Genomic DNA, 13,968 nt, shown 5'->3' on the forward strand with positions numbered 1-13,968 from the left:
GCAGCTGGAATTCTAGCTGGAAAAGGAGCAAACATTGGAAACCTATTCTGCACTGCTCCAAAAGTCCTGAAACTCCACGAAACATGTTTTTGGATTTAATAAGAATTATTGAGCGAAAGAAATACATCAGGGGGCCCACACCGTGGCCAGGAGGGTGGGGGCACGCCCACCCCTACTGGGCGTGCCCCCTTTCTCCTAGGCCCCCTGGTGGCCCCCTGGTGTCCATCTTCTGCTATATGAGGGCTTTTACACTCGAACAAATCATGGGCAAGCTTATGGGATGAAACTCCGCCGCCACGAGGCAGAACCTTGGCGGAACCAATCTAGGGCTCCAGCGGAGCTGTTCTACTGGGGAAAGTTCCCTCCGGGAGGGGGAAATCATCACCATTGTCATCACCAACGATCCTCTCATCAGGAGGGGGTCAATCTCCATCAACATCTTCACCAGCATCATCTCCTCTCAAAACCCTAGTTCATCTCTTGTATCCAATCTTGTATCAAAACCACAAATTGATACCTGTGGGTTGCTAGTAGTGTTGATTACTCCTTGTAGTTGATGCTAATTGGTTTACTTGGTGGAAGATCATATGTTCAGGTCCTTAATGCATATTATTACCCCTCTGATTATGAACATGAATATGCTTTGTGAGTAGTTACGTTTGTTCCTGAGGACATGGGTGAAGTCTTGCTATTAGTAGTCATGTGAATTTGGTATTCGTTTGATATTTTGATGAGATGTATGTTGTCTTTTCCTCTAGTGGTGTTATGTGAACGTCGACTACATGACACTTCACCATTATTTGGGCCTAGAGGAAGGCATTGGGAAGTAATAAGTAGATGATGGGTTGCTAGAGTGACAGAAGCTTAAACCCTAGTTTATGCGTTGCTTCGTTAGGGGATGATTTGGATCCATATGTTTAATGTTGTGGTTAGGTTTACCTTAATACTTCTTTTGTAGTTGCGGACGCTTGCAATAGGGGTTAATCATAAGTGGGATTCTTGTCCAAGTAAGGGCAGTACCCAAGCACCGGTCCACCCACATATCAAATTATCAAAGTACCGAACGCGAATCATATGAACATGATGAAAACTAGCTTGACGATAATTCCCAAGTGTCCTCGGGAGCTCCTTCCTCATTATAAGAAATTGTCCAGGCTTATCCTTTGCTACTTAAAGGATTGGGCCACCTTGCTGCACTTTATTTACTTTCATTGCTTGTTACTTGTTACAATTTATCTTGTCGCAAAACTATCTATTACCTACAATTTCAGTGCTTGTAGAGAAAACCTTACTGAAAACCGTTTATCATTTCCTTCTGCTCCTCGTTGGGTTCGACACTCTTACTTATCGAAAGGACTACGATAGATCCCCTACACTTGTGGGTCATCAAGACTCTTTTCTGGCGCCATTTCTGGGGAGTGTAGCGCTTGTGGTGAGTGGAACTTGGTAAGGAAACATTTATATAGTGTGCTGAAATTTTTTTTTACTTGTCACTATGGAAACTAATCCTTTGAGGGGCTTGTTCGGGGTATCTTCACCCCGACCAGAAGAGCAAAGAGTTGCTCCTCAACCTACTGAACTTTTTGAAAATATTTACTTTGAGATTCCTTCGGGTATGATAGAGAAACTGCTAGCTAATCCATTTACAGGAGATGGAACATTGCATCCCGATTTACACCTTATTTTTGTGGATGAAGTTTGTGGATTATTTAAGCTTGCAGGTATTCCCGATGATGTTGTAAAAAGGAAGGTCTTCCCTTTATCTTTGAAGGGAGATGCATTGACATGGTATAGGCTATGTGATGATACGAGATCTTGGAATTATAAACGATTGAAGTTGGAATTTCACCAGAAGTTCTATCCTATGCATCTTGTTCATCGTGATCGCAATTACATATATAATTTCTGGCCCCGCGAAGGAGAAAGCATCGCTCAAGCTTGGGGGAGGCTTAAGTCAATGTTATATTCATGCCCCAATCATGAGCTCTCCCGGGAAATGATTATTCAAAAAATTTATGTTCGGCTTTCTCTCAATGATCGCAACCTGCTTGATACTTCATGTGCTGGTTCTTATATGCTGAAGACTATTGATTTCAAATGGGACTTATTGGAAAGAATTAAACGCAACTCTGAAGATTGGGGTTCCGATGATGGTAAGGAGTCAGGTATGACACCTAAGTTCGATTGTGTTAAATCTTTTATGGATACCGATGCTTTTTGTGGATTTAGCGCTAAATATGGACTTGACTCTGAGATAGTAGCTTCTTTTTGTGAATCTTTTGCTACTCACGTTGATCTCCCTAAAGAGAAGTGGTTTAGATATAATCCTCCTGTTGAAGTGAAAGTAGTTGCACCTATTACAGTTGAAGAAAAGACTATCACCTATAGTGATCCTATTGTTCCTACTACTTATGTTGAGAAACCTCCTTTTCCTGTTAGGATAAAGGATCATGCTAAAACTTCAACTGTTGTTCGTAAGAGTAATACTATGACTTATACACCTCCTGAGCAAATCAAAGTTGAACCTAGTACTGCTATGGTTAAAGATCTCTTGGATGATGATTTAGATGGTCATGTTATTTATTTCTGTGGTGAGACTGCTAATATTGTTAGACCAGATACTAAGATACATAGACCTGTCATAGGCATGCCTGTTATTTCTGTTAAAATAGGAGATCATTGTTATCATGGCTTATGTGATATGGGTGCTAGTGCTAGTGCAATACCCTATGATTTATATAAAGAAATTATGCACGACATTGCACCCGTTGAATTGGAAGGTATTGATGTTACTATCAAACTTGCCAATAGATATACTATTTCACCAGTTGGGATTGTTAGAGATGTTGAAGTTTTGTGTGGGAAGGTTAAATACCCTGCTGATTTTCTTGTTCTTAGCTCCCCACAAGATGACTTTTGCCCATTATTTTTTGGTAGACCCTTCTTAAATACAGTTAATGCTAGGATTGATTGTGAAAAAGATACGGTCACTATTGGCTTAGATGGTATGTCTCATGAGTTTAATTTTGCTAAGTTTCATAGACAACCTCGTGATAGAGAATCACCTAGTAAGGATGAGATTATTGGTCTTGCTTCTATTGCCGTGCCTCCTACTGATCCGTTAGAACAACATTTGCTAGATCATGAAAATGATATGTTTATGAAGGAAAGAAGGGAAATAGATGAAGTGTTCCTTCAACAGGAACCTTTGCTGAAACATAACCTTCCCGTTGAAATTCTTGGGGATCCCCCTCCACCCAAGGGCGATCCCGTGTTTGAACTCAAACCATTACCTGATAATCTTAAGTATGCTTATCTTGATGAAAAGAAAATATATCCTATTATTATTAGCACTAACCTTTCAGAGCAAGAAGAAGAAAGATTACTGAAAACTCTGAAGAAGCACCGCGCTGCTATTGGATACACTCTGGATGATCTTAAGGGCATAGGGCATTAGCCCCACCTTATGCCAACACAAAATTAAATTGGAGGAAGGTGCCAAACCGGTCAGAGATCCTCAACGACGATTGAATCCCAAGATGAAAGAAGTGGTAAGAAAGGAGATACTAAAGCTCCTTGAGGCAGGTATAATTTATCTCATTGCTGATAGTGAATGGGTAAGTCCTGTCCATTGTGTTCCTAAAAAGGGAGGTATTACTATCGTTCCTAATGATAAAGATGAATTGATCCCGCAAAAAATTACAGGTTATAGGATGGTAATTGATTTCTATAAATTAAATAAAGCTACTAAGAAAGATCATTACCCTTTACCTTTTATTGATCAAATGCTAGAGAGATTATCCAAGCACACACATTTCTGCTTTCTAGATGGTTATTCTGGTTTCTCTCAAATACCTGTGTCAGGAGGGGATCAATCAAAAACTACTTTTACGTGCCCTTTCGGTACTTTTGCTTATAGACGTATGCCTTTTGGTTTATGTAACGCACCTGCTACCTTTCAAAGATGCATGATGGCTATATTCTCTGATATTTGTTAAAAGACTTGTGAGGTATTCATGGATGACTTCTCCGTTTATGGATCCTCTTTTGATGATTGTTTGAGCAACCTTGATCGAGTTTTGCAGAGATGCGAAGACACTAATCTCGTCCTGAATTGGGAAAAGTGTCACTTTATGGTTAATGAAGGCATTGTCTTGGGGCATAAGATTTCCGAGAGAGGTATTGAAGTTGACAAAGCCAAAGTTGATGCTATTGAAAAGATGCCATGTCCCAAGGACATAAAAGGTATAAGAAGTTTCCTTGGTCATGCCGGTTTTTATAGGAGGTTCATTAAGGACTTTTCTAAGATCTCTATGCCTCTGACTAATTTATTGCAAAAAGATATTCCTTTTGTCTTTGACGATGATTGTGTAGAAGCATTTGAAATACTTAAGAAAGCTTTGATCACTGCACCTATTGTTCAGCCACCTGATTGGAATTTACCTTTTGAAATTATGTGTGATGCTAGTGATTATGCTGTAGGTGCTGTCCTTGGGCAAAGAGTTGATAAGAAATTGAATGTTATTCAGTATGCTAGTAAGACTCTTGATACTGCCCAAAGAAATTATGCTACTACTGAAAAAGAATTCTTAGCAGTTGTGTTTGCATGTGATAAGTTTAGACCTTATATTGTTGATTCCAAAGTTACTATTCACGCTGATCATGCTGCTATTAAATATCTTATGGAAAAGAAAGATGCTAAGCCTAGACTCATTAGATGGGTTCTCTTGCTCCAAGAATTTGATTTGCATATTATTGATAGAAAGGGAGCTGAGAACCCCGTTGCAGACAACTTATCTAGGTTAGAGAATGTTCTTGATGACCCACTGCCTATTGATGATAGCTTTCCTGATGAACAATTAGCGGTCATTAATGCTTCTTGTACTACTCCCTGGTATGCTGATTATGCTAATTACATTGTTGCTAAATTTATACCTCCTAGTTTCACATACCAGCAAAAGAAAAAGTTCTTTTATGATTTAAGACATTACTTCTGGGATGATCCACACCTTTATAAAGGAGTAGATGGTGTTATTAGACGTTGTGTGCCCGAGCATGAACAGGAAAAGATCCTACACAAGTGTCACTCTGAATCATATGGAGGACACCACGCTAGAGATAGAATTGCACACAAGTACTGCAATCTGGTTTTTATTGGCCTACTCTCTTCAAAGATGCTCGTAAGTTTGTCTTATCTTGTGACGAATGTCAAAGAATTGGTAATATTAGTAGACGTCAAGAAATGCCTATGAATTACTCTCTTGTTATTGAACCATTTGATGTTTGGGTCTTTGATTATATGGGACCTTTTCCTGCCTCTAATGGTTATACACATATTTTAGTTGCTGTTGATTACGTTACTAAGTGGGTAGAAGCTATTCCAACTAGTAGTGCTGATCATAACACCTCTATTAAAATGCTTAAAGAAGTTATTTTTCAGAGGTTTGGAGTCCCTAGATATCTTATGACTGATGGTGGTTCACATTTTATTCATGGTGCTTTCCGTAAGATGCTTGCTAAGTATGATATTAATCATAGAATCACATCTCCTTATCATCCGCAGTCTAGTTGTCAAGTAGAGTTGAGCAATAGAGAGCTCAAATTAATTTTGCAAAAGACTGTCAATAGATCTAGAAAGAATTGGTCCAAAAAACTTGATGATGCGTTATGGGCCTATAGAACTGCATACAAAAATCCTATGGGCATGTCTCCTTATAAGATGGTTTATGGAAAAGATTGTCATTTGCCTCTAGAACTTGAACATAAAGCATATTGGGCTATTAAAGAGCTCAACTATGACTTCAAACTTGCTGGTGACAAGAGGTTGTTTGATATTAGCTCACTTGATGAATGGAGAACCCAAGCCTATGAGAATGCCAAGCTATTCAAAGAAAAAGTCAAACATTGGCATGACAAAAGGATACAAAAGCGTGAGTTTAACGTAGGAGATTAGGTGTTATTCAACTCTCGTTTAAGATTTTTTGTAGCAAAACTTCTCTCTAAATGGGAAGGTTCTTACGTTATCGAGGAGGTCTATTGTTCTGGTGCCATAAAAATCAACAACTTCGAAGGCACAAGTCCGAGGGTGGTAAACGGTCAAAGAATTAAACATTATATTTCAGGTAATCCTATTAATGCTGAAACTAATATTATTGAAACCGTAACCCCGGAGCAATACATAAGGGACACTTTCCAGAACATTCCAGACTCCGAAAAGGAATAGGTATGTGGTACGGTAAGTAAACCGACTCCAAAACAACTGCAATGGCAATTTTTATCAGTTTTGGAATATTTAAGAATTTTAGGAAGAAAGAAGTAGTCCGAGAGGGACACGAGGCCCCCACGAGAGTGGAGGGCGCGCCCACCCTTACTGGGCGCGCCCCCTGTCTCGTGGACACCCTGTGTGCTTTCCGGACTCCGTTTTCTTGCACGTTACGTATTTTGGTCGGTAAAAATTCATTATATATACTCCCAAAGGTTTTGACCACCGTATCACGCAAATATCCTCTGTTTTCGTTTCGAGCTGTTTCTGTTTCAGATTTAGAGCATCATGTCGTCTCCAAGCGCTTCCAAGGACAAGTTTTTCGAGAGGGTTATCAACTCCTATCTCGCGGAGGTGCTGCAACACCCTCAAACCATTGAGATGCGTGAGGGGGTGCTGCACATCCGTGATGTGGAGGGACCAAGGCGTACCGGAAGCGTGGAGACAAAGCTCGAAGCCGTGGAGCAGCAAGTTTTCAAGTGCCAAGGGATGGTGGAGCGTGGACTCAACGCCAACCAGATGATGATCACGGAGTTCACCAACAACCACAAGCTGGATGCCAAAGTCATTGGGGAGACCATCTTCAAGCTTCAAGAGATAATCGAGCACCTCCAAGCCCAGATCTATGACCTGCAAAACCAGAACTGTGAGTATGAATATAGATTCAAGAGAATGAGTTTGGCTGCAGATTTAAGGATCCCGGAGACTCGATCATCCTTATATGATGGTGAGCCTATGCCTTGGAAGACGGAAGACAAGCCTACATCATCAACAACTCCTACTTCATCACCTCCGAGGACATAATCACATGGGTATGTGCACTCCCCTTGGCAACTGCCAAGCTTGGGGGAGGTGCCCCGGTATCATATCACCATCACACTCCTATCTTTATCGTTTTATTTAGTTCGATCCTTTTAGTAGTATCTTGATTTAGTAGATTTAAGTTTTGATATCAAGTAGTTTGAGTTTTGCTTTGTGATCTCTTTATGTATTCGACTCCGTGAGCTATCTATAATAAAGATTAGTGTTGAGTCCAGGGCTTTGTTATCTTGCTATGATCTTGAGAAAGTAAAAAGAATAAAAGAGTTCATATTGATCTTATGGTTAGTAATGACTTCACACATAGAAAGTATGAGGCATAAAAGTTGTTGAGAGTTGATAAACGTAGTTTGGGTCATCGTTGCAATTAATAGGAAGTGATAAGGAAAGAGAGGTTCACATATAAATATATTATCTTGAACATCTTTTATGATTGGGAGCACTCATTAAGTATGACATGCTAAAAGAGCTGACATTGGACAAGGAAGACGATGTAATGGTTTATGTTTTCTCACATCTCAGTTAAAGTATATTGTCATTGACCTTCTAAACATGTTGAGCTTGCCTTTCCCCCTCATGCTAGCCAAATTCCTTGCACCAAGTACAGATACTACTTGTGCTTCCAAATATCCTTAAACCCAGTTTTTCCATGAGAGTCCACTATACCTACCTATGGATTGAGTAAGATCCTTCAAGTAAGTTGTCATGTTGCAGGCAATAAAAATTGTTATCTAAATATGTATGACTTATTAGTGCAGAGAAAATAAGCTTTGTACGATCTTGTTGTGGAAGCAATAAAACCGATGGATTGCATAATAAAGGTCCACATACAAGGGGCAATATAAAGTGACGTTCTTTTGCATTAAGATTTTGTGCATCCAACCCTAAACGCACATTACAACCTCTGCTTCCCTCTGCGAAGGGCCTATCTTTTACTTTATGTTTTTACTTTATGCTTGAGTCAAGGTGATCTTCACCTTTCCCTTTTCACTTTATCCTTTGGCAAGCTCCTCGTGTTTGAAAGATCATGATATATATATATCCAATTGGATGTAAGTTAGTATGGACTATTATTGTTGACATCACCTAAAGGTGAATACGTTGGGAGGCAATACAATAAGCCCCTATCTTTCTCAGTGTCCGGCTGAAACTCCATAACCACAAGTATTGCGTGAGTGTTAGCAATTGTAGAAGACTACAAGATAGTTGAGTATGTGGATTTGCTGAACGGCTCTATTGTTGACTCTTTCTGATGTTATGATAAATTGCAATTGCTTCAATGACTGAGATTATAGTTTGTTAGTTCTCAATGAAGTTTTTGAACCATACTTGACATTGTGAATTGATTCTTACTTGAGTATAAGAAATCATATGATAAAATCTATATATGTTGCTGTTACAAGAATGATCATGATGCTCCCATGTCTGTATTTTATTTTTATCGACACCTCTATCTCTAAACATGTGGACATATTTTTCAATTTCAGCTTCCGCTTGAGGACAAGCGAGGTCTAAGCTTGGGGGAGTTGATACGTCCATTTTGCATCATGCTTTTAGATCAATATTTATTGCATTATGGGCTGTTATTACACATTATATCTCAATACTTATGGCTATTCTCCATTATTTTACAAGGTTTACCATGAAGAGGGGGAATGCCGACAGCTAGAATTCTGGCTGGAAAAGGAGCAAACATTGGAAACCTATTCTGCACTGCTCCAAAAGTCCTGAAACTCCACGAAACGTGTTTTTGGATTTAATAAGAATTATTGAGCGAAAGAAATACACCAGGGGCCCCACACCCTGACCAGGAGGGTGGGGGGGCGCGTCCACCCCTACTGGGCGCTCCCCCTGTCTCCTGGGCCCCCTGGTGCCCCCCCGGTGTCCATCTTCTGCTATATGAGGGCTTTTACCCTGGAAAAAATCGTGGGCAAGCTTACGTGATGAAACTCCGCCGCCACGAGGCGGAACCTTGGCGGAACCAATCTAGGGCTCCAACGGAGCTGTTCTACCGGGGAAACTTCCCTCCGGGAGGGGGAAATCATCACCATTGTCATCACCAACGATCCTCTCATCAGGAGGGGGTCAATCTCCATCAACATCTTCACTAGCACCATCTCCTCTCAAAACCCTAGTTCATCTCTTGTATCCAATCTTGTATCAAAACCACAAATTGGTACCTGTGGGTTGCTAGTAGTGTTGATTACTCCTTGTAGTTGATGCTAATTGGTTTACTTGGTGGAAGATCATATGTTCAGATCCTTAATGCATATTATTACCCCTCTGATTATGAACATGAATATGCTTTGTGAGTAGTTACATTTGTTCCTGAGGACATGGGTGAAGTCTTGCTATTAGTAGTCATGTGAATTTGGTATTCGTTCGATATTTTGATGAGATGTATGTTGTCTTTTGCTCTAGTGGTGTTGTGTGAACGTTGACTACATGACACTTCACCATTATTTGGGCCTAGAGGAAGGCATTGGGAAGTAATAAGTAGATGATGGGTTGCTAGAGTGACAGAAGCTTAAACCCTAGTTTATGCGTTGCTTCATTAGGGGCTGATTTGGATCCATATGTTTAATGTTGTGGTTAGGTTTACCTTAATACTTCTTTTGTAGTTGCGGACGCTTGCAATATGGGTTAATCATAAGTGGGATGCTTGTCCAAGTAAGGGCAGTACCCAAGCACTGGTCCACCCACATATCAAATTATCAAAGTACCGAACGCGAATCATATGAATGTGATGAAAACTAGCTTGACGATAATTCCCATGTGTCCTCGGGAGCTCCTCCCTCATTATAAGAAATTATCCAGGCTTATCCTTTACTACATAAAAGATTGGGCCACCTTGCTGCACTTTATTTACTTTCATTGCTTGTTACTTGTTATAATTTATCTTATCGCAAAACTATCTATTACCTACAATTTCAATGATTGCAGAGAAAACCTTACTGAAAACCGCTTATCATTTCCTTATGCTCCTCGTTGGGTTCGACACTCTTACTTATTGAAAGGACTACGATAGATCCCCTACACTTGTGGGTCATCAGTGGCATAACCACTCAGAAACACAACATGAAGGTTCTGAGACCAACTAAGAACACACGAAAGTAGTAGAAACTGAACTAGGATTTGAATCCATCAATCCTGTAAGTCTACGGATTAGTAACACGTGATCCTGATAAAAAGAAGAGAAAGCCTAGTTCCTTAACCCCGTAGGAAAGATATGATGACTCAGATCAGAAGGGCATAAGGTAAAGGAGTAAAAAGAGCCTTACGTTCCAACCCACAATCAATTCACCTACATATAACTAAAGCATTTCTAGACTCAACTTCGACCAGTTTGGCTTGGTAATCCTGCAGGCAGTCAGGCTCTGATACCAAAGCTGTCAGGACCCCAATCCTATGCCACACCGATCTAGCATGTAACACCTCATATCCCTTTGTGGCCTCACGCATGGTATTCTTACGGGTGTTGCCTTACCAGGCCCGGGACCGTTTGCGCCCTTTGGCTCACGTATATGATAGTGTCGCTAGCATCCATATGACAAAGAAGCCGGGATGACATGGCTAGTCGTAAACCCAAAGTGGCACTAACTTACAGGGACATGCATACATGACCCAACAACGAACATGTCGGTCATTAGCGAGTGAATCCAGGCTGTAGCAACTGGGCTAGCAGGACTCTGGTAACCGGGCTGTAGCAGGATAACAGGACTCCGGTAGACACCGCGTGACATTTCCCTGAAGGGACAGACACAGGAACGAAGAAGGACACATGCCGGCCAGCCTAAGTGTTCCGGAGCAGTAGCAAGCTACCAGGGTTCAATGGAAGCACTAGGAGACATTTCCCGGTAAGAGAGGCTACCAAGGATAAACAACTAGATAGTCAGACCCCACACATACCAAGCATTTCGATAACATACACACAATATGCTCGATATGTGCAAATACAACATGGAATCACAACATGACTCTACAACTCAAGTATTTTATTCAGTAGGCTCCGAAGAGCGAGATATTACAAACATGGGGTCTCTCGACCCAACATTCAGAGCATACAAGTCTACGCACATGCGGAAGCTTAACATGTTTGAGTACAGACATCTATAAATGAAAAAGGCCGAGAAGCCTGACTATCTACCAGATCCTGCCGAGGGCACAAGATCGTAGCTGAGGTAACAAGCTAAATGTCGAAGTCCACGTGGAACTACTAGTGAGACTGAAGTCTCTCTACAAAAACATAAATTAAGCAAACGTGAGTACAAATGTACCCAACAAGACTTGCATCAGAACTAGCTACATATGCATCAGTGTCAACAAAGGGGATGGTGGAGTTTAACTGCAGCAAGCCAGCTTTGACTCGGTGGCTATCCTGAACTACGACTGCAAGTAACTCTTTGAGGTTGCGCACACGAGTCCACATATTCACCATATCAATACACCACTATGGATCCGCTCCCGTCACCCTACGAGAAGGCCATCCATAACACTCACGCTTATCTTGCGCATTTTAGATTATCCACTTTTACTTGTCTATGAACTGTACAGGCAACCCAGAAGTTATTTACCGCGAACACGGCTATTCGAATAGATGATGTTAACCCTGCAAGGGTGTACTTCTTCACACACGCTCTCACCACTTACCGTTGTTTACACGACATGTACTCGGCAACCTTCAAGCGGAAGCCCAACGAGGGTGTCGGCCATGACCTACCTAAACACTCAAGTCTCTAGTCCAGGTTTATCCCTATTCAGGTTCCATCCGCATGGAGTCCAGCCGAGGTTTCCACATACGGCCCCGAATGATGGGTACAGGGTTCCGCGACACCAAACGGGTGCCTGGCATACCCGGCCACGTGCCTACCGCATCACAGCCCACCCCTTGGGTCAGCGCTGCCCACGGCCTCCAGCATGCTACAAACACCAGAAACTACTTGCAACTCCTGGACAGAGGAGAAGGGTGATGAAGAAGCCGAGAGGGTCCATTGGTTTCGGTCCCAATGCGTGGTAGTAACTGTTTCATGGATCACAAACACAGAACTCAGTTCCTGAGGATGGCTTCAATGAGACAACCCACCATGTACTCCTACATGGCCTCTCACCACTACCTTTACCAAATCGTGTTCGCACACTTAGCTCACACACAGTAGGGCATGTTCACACACCTCTGATTCATTCCCGATGAATCAGACCTGACTCAACTCTAAGCAGTAGCAGGCATGACAAAAAAGCATGAATGAGTAGGCACAACAGGGCTCAAACAACTCCTACTCATGCTAGTGGGTTTCATCTATTTACTATGGCAATGACAGGTCATGCAGAGGATAAAGGGGTTCAGCTACCGCAGCAAGTAACAGATGAATCGTTGTTGTCCTAATGCAGTAAAAGAGAGCAGGAGCGAGAGAGTAGGATTGTATCGGAATGAACAAGGGGTTTTTGCTTGCTTGGCACTTCTGAAGATAGTATAGTTCTTCATCGGTGTCATCGATCACATCGTCGGTACACGTCTACTGAGAGGGGACAAGCACCGACAAACAAAGAAGAAACACAATCAATGCAATGCACGATATGATGCATGATCATGATATGGCAGAATGAGTGTGTTGGGCTAATGCAACTACAACCAGATGGGTTTGAGCCATTTTGAACCAAAAGTTCAATCCCAAACTCAACTTATGAATTTAAATAGTGCCTTATCATGTTTTGCACTAAATAGCAAGGTTAAGTAGCTTTAACATGCATGAAACCAGTACAGATGGATATACTGGATTTTTTTGATAATTTTTCATATATATAACTTATTTCATTCTGAGCTACGGTTGATTTTCTATGATTTTTAGAAGTTTAGGACATTTTCTGGAATTTCCTGAATAAACTTAAATCCAGAAATGTTTTACTGCGTCAGCATTGCATCACTGTGACGTCAGCAGGTCAACAGGGGCTGGCACGGGTTAAACCTGATGTGTGGGCTCCACACGTGAGTGTAACAGGGCAGGAACAGAGGCTGACCAGTGGGTCCAGGTCAACGTTGACGTGGCAGGGTCAAACTAACACGTGGGGTCGGCTGTATTAACCTAAACTAAATAGGGAATAAATCCAGGGTTAATTAGGGCGTAGGGCCCACGTGTCAGTGGCTGTGGGGTAGGTTAGCGGGGTTATTAGCAGGTGGTTAGGTGCTAATGATGGCGCCACATCAGCCTCGCCGGAGTTCGGCCGGTGGTGACCAAAACCATGGCGGCAATTCAACGGACCTACGCTACAGGCGGCGGATGGATGTGCGGAGACCACCAGGATGAAGCCCAGGCTCGGCCGCATCCAGGGGAGGTGACGGATCAACGCGGGGTGACCGGAGCTCGCCGAAACGGGGCTCGCGGCGGCGCCGGAGTTTGGGTGTTTGTGGGGTTGGTGCTACGGTGCACGGGAGGGTGAGCTGGTGGGCGTTCTTGGCTCCTGGGAGCATGGTGAGTTCGGTGACACGCTCGAATGCGAGCACCAGCGACTGTGGCTACGGCAGCGACATGGACGGCGGCTGGAAGCTCATGGCTCCGGCGATTGGCGTGGCTAGAGCAAGCAAAAACACATGGGGAGAGAGGGGAATCGAAGAGGAGCTCACGGTGGCGTCGATGGCAGTCTTAGTGGGCTCGGGGACAGCTTGGTGACGACGAAACGACGGTGGCGATCTCTGGGGGTTGACGATGAAGACGACGGCGGTGGCGATGTTCCAGGCCCTCCCGGCTCATGTGGCTCGTTGAGGATGACGAAGACAACGTGGCGGAGCTTCTGGGTGCGTCGGTGAGGTGTGGGGTGGCCGGTGGCCGCGCTGGTTCTTGTCGGCACAGCCGCGGTGGCTTCGGCCATGGCAAGGAGAAGCAGAGGAGCGA

The sequence above is a fragment of the Triticum aestivum genome, chromosome 3B (assembly GCF_018294505.1).
Source record: "Triticum aestivum cultivar Chinese Spring chromosome 3B, IWGSC CS RefSeq v2.1, whole genome shotgun sequence".
In the NCBI taxonomy this organism is placed as follows: domain Eukaryota; kingdom Viridiplantae; phylum Streptophyta; class Magnoliopsida; order Poales; family Poaceae; genus Triticum; species Triticum aestivum.